Below are 11,165 nucleotides of genomic sequence, written 5' to 3' on the forward strand. Positions count from 1 at the left end.
AGGCAAGGTAATAATCTGACATGTAGTTTTACTAAATACCAAGTTATAAATGAGTCTTTTCTCCTTATCAACGCAAATAAAATCATGTCCTACCATACTTTTATAGTCTAAGAAAATAGTGGGCAGCACCTTCTCTTCTTTCTCCTAATGCCTAGTAGGTATCTCAAAATGTTTAGCAAGACGCGAAGCAAAGATACCTCCAAAAACAGGGCCCTTTGTACGGTTTAGATTCAATTGTTTAGCAACCATAGCGCCTAAACTGAAAGTTCTGTCACGAAGTAAAGCATGACCCAAAATGGCAAGGTCAGGAGCACTGAGGCCCCCACTGTTCCCTCGACCAATTAACAGCTACTACTAAATATTGCATACTAATATAGAACAGCAAAATGTATACTAGTAGTTCTTGCATCTAACACTTTTCTACTTTCCCCTACAGTAATTTTGTCAATAAATTCTGCCTCACATCACTAGGACATGGTTCCTTGACAATCCCCTCAAAAGGCAACTTGCAAACCACACAAAAATCATAGAGTGACATCTCCTTAAACTCATCATACAAATAAAAATCTACCGAAGGTGGTGATCTCCTTGCATGTAAATGAAAGTTTTGCACGAAAATATTAGTGAGTAGAAGGTATTGATCACACTTATCGTGGATGAATTCAGTGATGCCTGCATTTTCAGCCAAGTAATAAAAGTCTACATAAATTCCAGTGGCCCTCAAGAATGCATCACAAGGCCATTTCACATGGCCGAACCTCCGCAGCACGGGGAAGGTCGTACTTTGGCTTTTTATTCTCTTCATTCTGCTTTTCCTTCGAACTTTGGCTCGAGGAGCCTCTCAACAATCTCTTGAACATTTTCTTCCTCTGAAATTTTTAGTGACTCAAAATAAAAGTGAACCAAACTCAACAAGATTGATAGCAGCTACTCCCACAAGTGCCTAGAGGCTTATCATGCATTAAAACTACTTTGGACCATATAAATTTGACATGCAAGCGCAAGAACAGGGTCACCTCAGCAGCAAAGAATTTCAATAAATAAAGCACTAGAACAAAAACTAATTGGACCATTGGAGGACTCACATACCGAAGAACAATCCCCCAAAGCAGTTTTGTGAATGGAGCTTTGAGCAAAGAGATCGAAAATGGCAGCAAAACAAGCAAGAACATGGGTTTGAGTTAAGGGATGATTTTTTCTAGAGGAAGACGAAGTGTGTGGGTGTTGGAGTAAGTGGAGGGGGCCATGTGGGGCCCACGAGGCAGGGGGCGCGCCCAGGGGGGTAGGGCGCGCCCTCCACCCTCGTAGCCAACTGGTGGGTCCCCTTGGTGTGTTCTAAGTGCTAGAAATTCTCAAATATTCTACAAAAAAGCATACTAAATTTTCAGTGCATTTGGAGAACTTTTATTTTTGGAATTTTTTTATTGCAAGAATAATTCAGAAAACAGACAAAAAATACTATTTTTGCATTATTTAGTCTAAATAACATAAAGTAAAAGGAGGGTATAGAAAGTTGTGCCTTCTAACTTCATCCATCTCATGCTCATCAAAAGGAATCCACTAACAAGGTTGATCATGTCTTGTTAACAAACTTATTCTGAATAACATGAAACCGGAGAATTTTCGAATAACACTATGTTACCTCAATAGGGATATGCATGTTCCCAACAATAAGAATATCATATTTCTTTTTGGCAGTAGGAAGAGAGAATTCAAGACCTCCAATAGTAATAGTTGAAATTTTTCCAATAGAATTGATACTATGAACTTGAGGTTGTTTCTTCGAAAAGTGTACCGTATGATCATTACCATTAACATGAAAAGTGGCATTGCCTTTGTTGCAATCAATCATAGCCCCTGCAATATTCAGAAAGGGTCTACCAAGGATGATCTACATACTATCGTCCTCGGGAATATCAAGAATAACAAAGTCCGTTAAAATAGTAACGTTTGCAACCACCACAGGCACGTCCTCACAAATACCAATGGGTATAGCAGTTGATTTATAAGCCATTTGCAAAGAGATTTTAGTAGGTGTTAACTTATTCAAATCAAGTCTACGATATAAATAGAAGGGCATAACACTAACACTGGCTCCAAGATCACATAAAGCAGTTTTTACATAGTTTCTTTTAATGGAGCATGGTATAGTTGGTACTCCCGGGTCTCCTAGTTTCTTTGGTATTCCACCCTTAAAAGTATAATTAGCAAGCATGGTGGAAATTTCAGCTTCCGGTATCTTTCTTTTATTTGTAACCACATCTTTCATATACTTAGCATAGGGATTCATTTTAAGCATATTAGTCAAAAGCATACGCAAAAAGATAGGTCTAATCATTTCAGCAAAGTTCTCAAAATCCTCATCATCCTTTTTCTTGGATGGCTTAGGAGGAAAAGGCATGGGTTTCTGAACCCATGGTTCTCTTTCTTTACCGTGCTTCCTAGCAATGAAGTCTCTCTTATCATAACGTTGATTCTTTGATTGTGGGTTATCAAGATCAACAGCAGGTTCAATCTCTACATCATTATCATTACTAGGTTGAGCATCAACATGGACATCATTATTAACATTATTGCTAGGTTCATGTTCATCACCAGATTGTGTCTCAGCATTAGAAATATAAATATCATTGGGATTCTCAGGTGTGTCTATAACAAGTTCAGTAGAAGCATGCAAAGTCCTATCAGTATTCTTCTTCTTTTTCTTAGAAGGACTAGGAGTATCAGTATTAATTCTCTGAGAATATTTCTCAACTCTCTTAGGATGGCCCTCAGGATATAGAGGTTCCTGAGTCATTTTGCCACCTCTAGTCATAACTCTAATAGCATTATCATTGTTCTTATTATTTAACTCATTGAGCGAATCATCTTGTGCCTTAAGTACTTGTTCTACTTGAGTGGTAACCATGGAAGCATGTTTACTAATAAACTTAAGATCACTTTTAACTCTAGACATATAATCACTCAAGTGTTCAATCATATAAGCATTGCGTTTCAATTGTCTACCAAAATAAGCATTGAAGTCTTCTTGTTTAACAATAAAATAATCAAACTCATCCAAGCATTGACTAGCAAATTTAGTAGATGGGATTTCACCCTTATCAAATCTATAGAGAGAATTTACCTTTACTACCTGTGTCGGGTTATCAAGACCATGTATCTCTTCAATAGGCGGTAAATTCTTAACATCTTCAGCTTTAATACCTTTTTCTTTCATAGATTTTTTGCCTCTTGCATATCTTCAGGATTGAGAAAATAGAATACCCCTTTTATTCGGAGTTGGCTTAGGTGTTGGTTCAGGAAGTGTCCAATCATTATCATTACTCAATATATTATTCAATAGCAATTCAGCTTGCTCAACAGTCCTTTCCCTCAAAACACATCCAACACAACTATCCAGGTGATCTCTGGAAACTAAGGGATATTAAGTCCTCCTTGTAATAGAGTATCGGACCAAAGCATTAGCACTTCGTGAATACATGAACTCCTCAAACTACGGTCATCACCGGGAAGAGTCCCGACTATTGTCACTCCAGGGTTTGTCGGCATAACACGTAGTAGGTAACTATAACTTGCAAGATAGGATCAAGAACTCACATATATTCATGAAAACATAATAGGTTCGGATCTGAAATCATGGCACTCGGGCCCTAGTGACAAGCATTAATCATGGCAAGTCATAGCAACATAAATCTTAGAACATACTTGATACTAGGGATCAAACCCTAACAAAACTAACTCGATTACATGGTAAATCTCATCCAATCCATCAACGTCCGGCAAGCCTACGATGGGATTACTCACGCATGGCGTTGAGCATCATGAAGTTGGTGATGGATGATGGTTGATGATGACGATGGCAATGGATTCCCCTCTCCGGAGCCCCAAACTGACTCTAGATCAGCCCTCCCGAGGAAGAATAGGGCTTGGCGGCGGCTCCGTATCATAAAACGCGATGAATCCTTCTCTCTGATATTTTTCTCCCCGAACATGAATATATGGAGTTGGAGTTGAGGTCGGTGGAGCTCCAGGGGGGCCACGAGGTAGAGGGGGCGCCCCCAGCCTCGTTGCTAGGGTGTGGTCCCCCTTCTGTTGATTCTTTCGCCAGTATTTTTTAGTAATTCCAAAAAGTGACTCCGTGAAGTTTCAGGTCATTCCGAGAACTTTTATTTCTGCACAAAAATAACACCATGGCAATTCTGCTGAAAACAACGTTAGTCCGGGTTTGTTCCATTCAAATCATGCAAATTAGAGTCCAAAACAACGGCAAAAGAGTTTGGAAAAGTAGATACGTTGGAGATGTATCAATGTTCATCACATATTCTTTTCTTTTGTAACATGGACATTTGGACTTTTATATGGTTCAAAGCAATAGTCTAGTTTTGACATGAAGATTTCAACACTCAAGCATACCAACAAGCAACCATGTCTTTCAAACTATCAACACTAAAGAAAGTTATCCCTAGCCCATCATGCTCAACCATTGATCCATTCATGAAACACACTCGCATGTTAGCTACATCCAATGCTCAAGTACGATCGTAGTGCCCCTTAGTTGGTGCTTTATAAGAGAAGATGGAGACTCAAATAATATAAATTGCATAAAGTAAATAGATAGGACCTTCACAAAGGGGATAGGGATTTGTAGAGGTGTTTGAGCTCAAAGCTTAAATTGAGCGATGAATTTTTTTGAGAGGCATACTTTTCCCGTCGACGAAGACGATTGAGTAATTCCCAACACATTCCATGCTAGATATATCATAGGCGGTTCCCAAACAGAAAATAAAGTTTATTCCTTTTTCCACCATACTTTCACACTCCACGGCTAGCCGTATCCACGGGTACCGTCCATACCAACACTTTCCAAGGGATTTATTATTTGACAACATAAAGTAAATTTCTTTTTCATTTCGTGACTGGGCATCCCTATTGCCTCTGTACTCTCATGCAATCACAAGTGAATAAACAGTCATCTTGAGAATAACACATCTGGCATGGAAAATATTGGCCACCCCCTGCCGCTTCATGAGCGGTACGAGCACACAAAATGGATATTCATTTTGAAAATTAGAGATGGCACATGCAAATTTGCTTAGAACGACACTGAAATACTGCATATAGGTAGGTATGGTGGAATCATATGGCAAAACTTGGTTTAAGGATTTTAGATGTACAAGTAGTATTTCTACTTAGTACAAGTGGAGGTTAGAAAAAAGATTAAGAAGCAACAAACCAAGAAACAAAAAATCACATAAGCGAGCATTAAGCATAACTAACTTTGAATAATGCACCATAAGTAGGATGTAATTTCATTTCTTAACTATTGACTTTCGTGCTTGCATAGGGAATCACAAACCTTAACACCAATATTATTACTAAAGCATAATTACTCACCAACATGACTCAATATCACTATCATCATATCTCAAACTATTACAACGTATCAAGTTTATTTTTTTCAGTGATTTTCATGAAAGTTTTATTATATCCCTCTTTAATATCTATCACTTCGGGACTAGTTTCATATATTGCAATTGCTTTTGACAAGCTCAAACAAATCTAAGTGAAGAACATGAGCATAAAATTTTTATCTCTCAAAATAATATAAGTGAAGCATGAGAGATTTTTTAAAAAAAATTACTAACTCTCAAATAAATCTAAGTGAAGAATGAGAGTATCTCTTCAAAAATATTAAAGCACACCGTGCTAAAAAAGATATAAGTGAGGCACTAGAGCAATTTCGTAGCTCAAAAAATTTAAATGAAGCATAAAGAGCAATTCTAACAAATCATAGTATAATTTTGGCTCTCTCAAATGGGTGTGTCCAGCAAGGATACTTGTGACAAACTAAAAATCAAACAAGAAAAGACTCATATAATACAAGACGCTCCAAGCAAAACTCATGCTATGTGACGAATAAAAATATAGCTCCAAGTAAAATACCAATGGTTGTTAGAAGAAAGAGGGGATGCCACTCGGGGCATCCCCAAGCTTAGTTGTTTGTTTCTCCCTTAATATTATCTTAGGGTGCCATGGGGCATCCCCATGCTTAGGCCTTGTTACTCCTTATTCCTTCATCCATCGTGATCTCACCCAAAACATGAAAACTTCAATCACACAAAACTTAACAAAACCTTTGGGAGATCCATTAGTATAAGAAAGCAAATCACTACTCTAAGTACTGTTGCAAACCCATTCATATTTTATTATTGCATTATACATACTGTATTCTAACTTCGACATGGCTTATACCCCCCAATACAATCCATAGATTCATCAAAATAAGCAACAATGCAACAAAAACAGAATCTGTCAAAAACAGAACAGCCTGTAGTAATTAGGGAACTTCGTATACTTCTGTAGCTCCAAAAATTCTAAAGACTTAGGACAACGTGGGAAATTTGTATATCAATCTTGTGTAAAAAAATTCAGAGCAAAGTCACGTTTCTGTGACCTTTTAAAATTCTTCTACTAGGCGCAAAAGTTTCTATTTTTAACAAGATCAAATCAACTATCACCCAACATGATCCCAAAGGCTTAGTTGACAGAAAAACTAATTAAAACATAAAAACACAACTAAAAAAGATGCATAATTGTGCAAACACTCGAGAACAGAAAGAAAAAGGCAAAAATAAATTTTATTCATTGGGTTGCCGCCCAACAAGCGCTATCATTTTATGCCCCTAGCTAGGCATAACGTATAGATTCAAGTATTGTCATCTTTAGTTTTGATCCATAAGATTCATTCATGATTGATTCATATGGTGGCTTCATTATTGTTCTAGGGAAGTGTTCCATACCCTTTCTTAGTGGACATTGAAATTTAATATTGTCTTCTTTCATATCAATCACAACACCTATAGTGCGTAAAAACGGTCTACCAAGTATAATTGGACAAGTCGAATTGCAATCAATATCAAGAACAATAAAATCTATGGGAACATAGTTGCTATTTGAAAGAATAAGAACATCATTAATTCTTCCCAAAGGCTTTTTAATAGTAGAATCCGCCAAGTGCAAATTTAAAGAACACTCTTCAATATCGATAAGACCAAGCACATCACATAAAGATTTGGGAATTGTGGAAACACTAGCACTCAAGTCACATAAAGCAAAACACTCATAATTTTTAATCTTAACTTTAATGGTAGGTTCCCATTCATCATGTAATTTTCTAGGAATTGAAACTTCAAATTCCAACTTTTCTTCTAAAGCTTCCATCATGGCATGTACGATATGTTTACTAAAACCTTTTTTTTGTTCATAGGCATGAGGTGAATTTATCATGGATTGCAACAAAGAAATACATTCAATGAAAGAGCAATTATCATAATTAAAGTCTTTGTAATCCAAGAGAGTGGGCACATCACTAGTTAAAGTTTTGACCCCTCGAAACCCATGTTTATCAAAATTTTCATCAAGATTTTTCCCTTCGAATTATCGGGACGCCTTCTAGCTAAACTTGACTCTTCTTCAGTCCCTTTATCATCAATTTTAATTTTACTAAACAAGGAATAAATAGAAGAAACACCAATTACTTTAAGATCTTCGTCATTATTATGAAAGCAATCATTAGAAAATGCTCTTTCCAAAAATTCTCTTTTAGCTCTAAGCATAGCGGTCTTTTTCTTACTTTCATCCATAGAAACATATAAAGCTTTAATTGATTCATCAACCATGGCTACAAAAAAAATTCAACTTGAGATTTTCTACATCGTGAGAAATTCTATCAATACTTCTAGACATGTCACCAATCTTATTCAACTTTTCTTCTATCATAGTATCGACAACTTTTTGAGTATTGATAAATTCTTTAGTATTATTCCCAAGATCGAAGGAGTTCCTATTATTATTGTAAGAAGAATTACCATAGGAATTACCATAATTATTAGAGGAATTTCTAGGGAAAGGCCTAGGAAAATTACCTCTATAAGCATTGTTATTGAATTGTTTTGTGAGACAAAATTCACACCTACGGGATCACTATTTTGCTCAATCAAAGTAACAAAGGCACATCATTAAGATCAATAGGAGCACTTTTACTAGCAACCATTTTCATAAGAGCATCAACTTTTTCACTCAAAGAATTAATTTCTTCAACTGAATTAACTTTATTACTAATAGGCGCTCTTTCAGTATGCCATTGTGAATAATTTGCCATGATATTATCTAGTAATTTAATGACTTCATTGAAAGTAATTTCCATAAAAGTACCACCCACGGTGGAATATAAAAGATTTCTAGAAACAAAATTCAATCCCGCATAAATTTTTTATATGATCATCCAAAGATTTAAACCACGAGTAGAACAATTCCTTAGAATAAATTTCATTATTTCCCAAGATTGTGCAACATGTTCATGCTCAGGTTGCTTAAAATTCATGATCTGAGTTCGAAGGGAAATAATTTTCACGGGCGGAAAATACTTAGTAATAAAACCATCTTTGCACTTATCCCAAGAATCGATACTATTACGAGGCAAAGAAGAAAACCAAATTTTTGCGCGATCCCTAAAAAAGAAAGGAAATAATTTCAACTTCACAATATCATTGTCCACATCTTTTTTCTTTTGCATATCACACAATTATATGAATGTGTTTAGATGGGACGCGGTATCCTCATTGGGAGTACCAGAAAATTGATCTTTCATGACAAGATTCAACAAAGTGGCATTAATATCACAAGATCCCGCACTAGTGGCGGGAGGAGCAATCGGAGTGCTAATAAAATTATTGTTATTGGTATTGGAAAAATCACACAACTTGGTGTTTCTTGAGTCATCATGACTATGCAAACAAGATTGCAAACAGATCTGATGAGAAAAAGGCAAACGAAAAAGAGGGCGAATAAAATGGCAAACTTTTGTGAAGTAGGGGAGATGAAAACGAAAGGCAAATGGCAAATAACGTAAATTGCAAGGGGATGAGATTTGTGATTAGGAACCTGATAGATGTTGATGATGTCTCCCTGGCAATGGCGCTAGAAATTCCTTTTGATGTCGCTTGAACTATGTCGGTATTTCCCCAAAGAGGAAGGGATGATGCTGTACAACTATGATAGGTATTTCCCTTAGTTATGAAACCAAGGTTATCGAACCAGTAGGAGAACCAAGCAACAGTATGTAAACGGTACCTGCATACAAAGAACAAATACTTGCAACCCGACGCGTAAGAGGGGTTGTCAATCCCTCTCGCGTAAAAGATTGGTAAATAGATAGGTTGATATATAGATGCAAATAGAATAACGGCAAATAAAATTCAGCAAGGTATTTTTGGGTTTTTGATAATATATATCTGAAAATAAAATATGCAAATAAATGGAAAGGTAAATAGAAATATAGATCTGCAAATATATGATGGGAAAATAGACCCTGGGGTCGTAGATTTCACTAGTGGCTTCTCCCAAGAAATAGCACACTGTGGGCAAACAAATTACTATTGGGCAATTGATAGAAGATCGAATAACTATGACGATATCCAGGCAATGATCATTATATAGGCATCACGTCCAAGATTAGTAGACCGACTCCTACCTGCATCTATTACTATTATTCCACACATCGACCGCTATCCAGCATGCATCTAGTGTATTAAGTTCATGGAGAAACAGAGTAATGCAATAAGAACGATGACATGATGTAGATGAGATATATTCATGTAGGAATAGCCCCCATCTTTTTATCCTTAATAGCAACGATACATGTGTGTCTTGTTGCCTCTTCTGTCACTAGGAAAGAACACCGCAAGATCGAACCCATCACAAAGCACCTCTTCCCATGGCAAGAAAAATTGATCTAGCTGGCCTAACTAAACCAAATATTCATAGAAGAAATATAAGGCTATAAGTAATCATGCATATAAGAGATCAAGAAAACTCAAATAACTTTCATCGATATAGATCTGATCATAAACTCAAAGTTCATCGGATCCCAACAAACACACCACAAAAAGAGTTACATCAAATAGATCTACAAAAGACCATTGTATTGAGAATCAAAAGAGATAAGGAGCCATCTAGCTACTGCCTACAGACCCGTTGGTCTATGATGAACTACTCACGCATCATCGGAGAGGCACCAATGAGGATGATGAACCCCTCCGTGATGGTGTCTAGATTGGATATCGTGGTTCTGGAACTTGCAACGGCTAGAATTGTATTTCGTCAACTCCCCTAGGGTTTTTGGAGTATTTGGGAATTTATAGTGTGAAGAGATGGTGCAGGGGGGCTCCGAGGTGGGCACAACCCCCTGGGCACGGTTGGGCCTCCTTGCGTGCCCTGGTGGGTTGTGCTCCCATCAGGCCTCCCCTCTGGTGCTTCTTTGGCCCACTGGTTGTCTTCTGGTCCAAAAAAATCTCCAAAAAGTTTCGCTGCATTTGGACTCCATTTGGTACTGATATTATGCGAACTAAAAAACAAGCAAAAACAGCCACTAGCACTGGGCACTATGTCAATGATGACCCACAAGTGGATGGGGTCAATTGTAGCTCTTTTTGATAAGTAAGAGTGTCGAACCCAACGAGGAGCAGAAGGAAATGACAAGTGGTTTTCAGCAAGGTAATGTCTGCAAGTGCTAATATTGTAAGTAGTGGAGTACTTTGGTAGCAAGATAATTTGTAACGAGCAAGTAACAATAATAGTAACAAAAGTGCAGCAAGGTAGCCCAATCCTTCTGAGGAAAAGGATCGGCCAAAATGGTTTCTTATGATAAGCAAAGTGTTCTTAAGGGTACATGGGAAATTCATCTAGTCACTTTCATCATGTTGGCTTAATTCGTGCTCGGTACTTTGATAATTTGATATGTGGGTGGACCGGTGCTTAGGTGTTGTTCTTACTTGAACAAACCTCCTACTTATGATTAACCCTCTCGCAAGCATCCGCAACTATGAGAAAAGTATTAAGAATAAATTCTAACCATGCATTAAACTTTTGGATCCAATCGGTCCCTTACGGAATTGCGCATAAACTTTGGTTTACGCTTATGTCACTCTTGCAACCCACCATCTAATAACTAGTCCACAATGCATTCCCTTAGTCCAAATATGATGAAGTGTCATGTAGTCGACGTTCACATGACACCACTAAGAGAATGGCAACATACATATACCATCAAAATATCGAACACATATCAAGTTCACATGATTATTTGCAACATGATTTCTCCCGTG

The sequence above is a fragment of the Triticum aestivum genome, chromosome 2B, assembly GCF_018294505.1.
Source record: "Triticum aestivum cultivar Chinese Spring chromosome 2B, IWGSC CS RefSeq v2.1, whole genome shotgun sequence".
Lineage (NCBI taxonomy): Eukaryota > Viridiplantae > Streptophyta > Magnoliopsida > Poales > Poaceae > Triticum > Triticum aestivum.